The 4,684-nt window shown below is 39.2% G+C and overlaps 1 protein-coding gene across 2 annotated transcripts in view; it reads right to left on the reverse strand.

Annotated features, from left to right (window-relative positions):
* clic5a (chloride intracellular channel 5a) overlaps positions 1–4,684 on the reverse strand; it is a 24,360-nt gene that overhangs the window by 13,086 nt on the left and 6,590 nt on the right. The window lies entirely within an intron of this gene.

Genomic DNA, 4,684 nt, shown 5'->3' on the forward strand with positions numbered 1-4,684 from the left:
CTTTTCTCATTACAAACAATGACAGAAGATGAGAATAATTTCAAAAATGTAACTATCTGTGATTGTTTGATTGCCAACGTTAGCTCAAAACGCCTTTTAAGTGACAGCCTTTGTTGTGTTTGATTGCTAGCTTGTAGCTAAGCTAGCAGTTTTAAAAAAAAAATGGTTTGGCTATCTACGGTTGTTTGATTGCTAACGTTAGCTCAAAACGCCATTCAAGTGACAGCCTTTGTTGTGTTTGATGCTAACTTGTAGCCAGCAGTGAACGAACTTGGTTAAGTAGGTCCATTTTTACTGTACTGACATTACAGAAGTCTCTCGTTAGCATCTTGTAGGCTACTTGTCGCAAAGTGACGCATGAGCAACTCAAATCTGCACTCGACTTACATTTTGGAGTGGCAGGCTACTTCTCAAAACATCAAGGCTGCACCCCTTTTGGGAGATATAAAACAAAAGATCCTATAGATGTCAATGCAATTTGACATGTGTTTGGATGCTAAGTTTAGACTTTTGTAAATTCATTTATTTCTTGTTAAATGTTTATTTTATAAAGATGTCTAATAATTTTTTGTGACCTTGCCAGAACTTGAGGATTAATAAATTAAGGTTGATGCAAACATGTCCCTTAGACTTCCTCCGGCCCCATCGGCTAAATCTTGTCTGTAAATAATCAACCTAAATGATTATTAGCCTGTATGTCATAACCACCCACTCAAGCTAAAGTTATCCATCCATAAGCGGTAACTGTCACCAGCATCATTTGGCAATTCATCACACTTACTGTGAATCATGAGCCTCAAATTTCAGTGGGAAAATCTAGAAGTTGGGAAATATGTTCAACTTCGTCATTTACGCTGTTGCCGTGTAGGACGCGGAATTGTTTTCCCACAGAAATTACCTTTTGAGACACTTCAATCAATCAATTTGTTACATGAAATCATACAGGGTACAATTCCAGTGGAACATACTTCTACTGCACTAAAATACAGAGATACACATTATACTTTTGTTATACAACACTTATTTGACAGCTTATGGAATTTGATGTTATGTCATTAAACAACTAAATTATCTCCACTTTGACCAGCTACACAGTAAAATGCTGCTAACAGTACCTCAGTACATATGCATTTAAGATCTAATGTAATAGTAGAACACTAACAGGAGCTAATCATCTGCATTAGGTTCTACTACAGTACTGCATTTAGCTATTTAAGTTACATTATCCATGTAGGAATTTAACTTGTAAAAGAATGTTTTTTACAGTTTGGTTTGTTAGTTTTACTTAAGTAAAAGAACTTCTTTCGCCATTGATTCTATGTTAGGCACACATTAAATAAAGTTAAGCACTCTTCACTACATAATTTAGTAAAGCAAATTCTGTAGTGTTGAGATAAGACACTCACAGAAAAGCAGCTATCTTAGAATCGGTCAATTTTATGACTCTGTCACAGCAATAAGACATCAAACTAAACTTTCCATAATTAAATTACATTATTATGTTCCATTCTCGGGTTCTTCTTTGCTGAAGGATAATGGAAGTGATAATGGAAGCTCACAATGGAGTGAGCAGAACCATCTACAGCTCAACGTGACAAAGACCAAGGAGCTGTGGTGGATCCAAGAGAGCCAAGCAGCAGTGAGCCCTGTTTCCATCCAGGGGGTCAGTGTGGACATTGTGGAGGACTACAATACCGGGGAGTGCACTTGGACATAAACTGGACTGGGCCAAGAACACTCAAGCCCTCTACGGGAAGGCCAAAGCCGTCTCTATTTTCTGAGGAGGCTGAGGTCCTTCAACATCTGCAGGAAGATGCTGAGTGTTTATAGTCTGTGGTGGCCAGTGCTATCCTCTTTGCTGTTGCAGCTGGGGCAGCAGCTGAGGTAGCGGACCCAACAGACTCACACAAACTGATTCGCAAGGCCAGTGACGTCGCGGGGGTGGAGCTGGACTCTCTGTTGGTGGTGTCAGAGAGGAGGACGCTGCCAAACTACATGCCATCTTGGACGATGTCTCGCACCCACTCCATGGCTTGCTGCTCAATCACAGGCACTTTCATTGATAGACTCATTCTCCCAAAATGCACCACAGAGCGCCACAGGAAGTCATTCCTGCCTGTGGCCATCAAACTTATATACTCCTCCCTCTAAGTGTCCACACACAGACACTTAGAGGGTTGAAACTGGACAATATCACTGTTTTGTGCAATAACACTGGCTTGTAATGTGTGCAATACTCAACGCTACTATTATTATTATTATTTTATTATTATTACTTTTCACCATTGCAACACCTTAATTATGTATTTATGTAAATACTGTCATAATATTCCTTTACTGTAATATCCACACTCCTTATATTCTTTATTTCTTTATTTATATTTCTTATCTTTCTAATATCTGAGCAACTGTAACACAGAGTTTCCCTTCGGGGATCAATAAAGTATTTCGGATTCTGATTCGGAAACCAGAGACAGTTGTAACAGAGTTGGTATTTAACTCTTTTGCTTTATGAACGCATTATATTACTCGGTAGCTGAAGCTTGCTTTAATCTTCAATTAGTACTAGGCCTGTGAATGGAAATATATGTATGCCATGGTAGTGATGTTCTGGAACATTTGCCACATCAAGGTAGTTAAACAGAAAGGGAAGACAGGATAAAAAAGGACGGTCCCTAATTATATGGTCATGCTGTCACAGACCAATGAAAGCTTTGTGTTTACTGCCATCTGCTGGCTCTGAGATGAACCGGGCTCCTTAGACCTCCTTGTATTTTTATGTAGAAATGCTGTAATCCAGCTAATCAGTTTAGAAGACACATTAGGTTGTGCATTTCTCAAAAGCGCTAAAAAAATAAACCATTGCTCAATATTTTAGGGTGCATGGTAATATTGTCTTGCAATGGCATGATACAACTGGTAATTATTGTGGGAATTAGATCTAAAGTTAAGGAAGCCTGATATTTCTACCAGTGGTGATGTGGAAATAGGATAAACTTTCTCGGGTGAGGCAGGAAAATAAGCTGACAGGGAGATAGGGAACCTGCTGTGAGCAGATAACTGAAAGCAAAGGGTGAAAAAAAAAGCTGTGTACACAGCCGCGCCTTCAGGGAAATACAGTACGTGGTTTATTCCTGCCTGTTGATCACAAAGGACTGGTGATTGTCAGAGGTCAGGATACATGTTTTTAGATGGCTAAAATATATGTGGCTCGGCATGAGTTTTCAAAATTCTATAGCTTTACCAAACAGCATGACACGCTGTAGATGACTTTGCATGATTTTGCATAAACAAATCAGCAACCAAGCTTCCTTGCACTGTTTAGCAAAATAAAAGCTTAATGTTCAGGGAGAGACACATTCAATATCCATTCTCTTGTGTAAGTGATACTGATACATCAATGAGACAGTTTCCAGTGAGGAAAAAAAACAACTCTCAAGCTGAGTCTCTGAGAAAATAGATTTATTATTCAAATAAGCGACATATACACAGTGGGTTCATGGTTCTAATGTCAGAAGGAATTTGAATACAGATGAGCCACAGTCATTTACATAAATGTGAAGTTTATGATATTATCATACAGCTCCTTGGGACAGTAGAAGTTCTTTGATGACATTAATAATTCACATTCATATCATGTTTGGACATATATAATTCACTGTACATAAAGAGCTAAAGGCAGGAGGAGCACTTGATTCCCACGAAAAGCAATCATGATTAACATAGCATGACAACACAACAGCTGTGGTCAACTTTTTTTCGTTCGGGTGCTTTTTCTTTCCACTGCAGGCCGATTTCTCAACTTGAAAGTAGAGTTTTAATCTGAATTACACTGAGACCATTTCAGACAAGGATCAGTCATAAACTGTGGTGTAACACTGTAAAAGTCAATCATTCAATCGCTGCCTCACCATAGCTCTAAAATCTACAAAGCTGACAGCTGCCTCCAATAAAAGACATATTACTTTGGCTGAAACACATTCTCAACAACACTTCAATGTCTATGAATTTGACTGTGCAATGTAATACAGCATAATCCATTCCACAGAAAAAAAAGAGGACAGGTCAATCAAACCCTGCTTTATGAGTAGCCTACCATTTTTAGCTATTACATCTGTAAATTCACAAGGTAAATTATTAGCATTAAAGAAGCAGAAAGGCTAATACTTTAGTAGAGCTCAAACATTGGCTGACTGGGGATCTGCTGTCAGCAAATTACATTTTTTCCCCCCTTTAACTTTTGACATCTACACCATTTCTTAGGCCCCACTATCCTTAGTAGCTTTTGCTACGCCTGTCAAGCTTTCCGTCGTGGCACAGCATGTTAATACAGACAAACAGTGTGTAATCCTGGCCAGGTTGGCCCAGTGGTAGAGCAGGCGCACATGTACTTGGCGGTTTCTACCTCGATGCAGAGGTTCAGGGTTCAAAGCCGACCTCCGGCAATTCCCTGGTCTTTACCCTTTCTCACCTAGCTGTCCTGTCAATAACTAAAGGTGGAAAAAGTCCCAAAATACAAACATCGTTTAATCCATTCCTTTCTGTTTTGTTACTGATTTTGCAAAGACTAAAGAAATTACACCTCCAAACTCTTTACACGCAGAATATAAATCTCAGTTCGACAACCTAAAGCTTGACAGGCCCGCCGAGCTCGGTTACGGTTGCTAAACTACAATTTGACAAT

Source organism: Etheostoma spectabile, chromosome 24 (genome assembly GCF_008692095.1).
Source record: "Etheostoma spectabile isolate EspeVRDwgs_2016 chromosome 24, UIUC_Espe_1.0, whole genome shotgun sequence".
Lineage (NCBI taxonomy): Eukaryota > Metazoa > Chordata > Actinopteri > Perciformes > Percidae > Etheostoma > Etheostoma spectabile.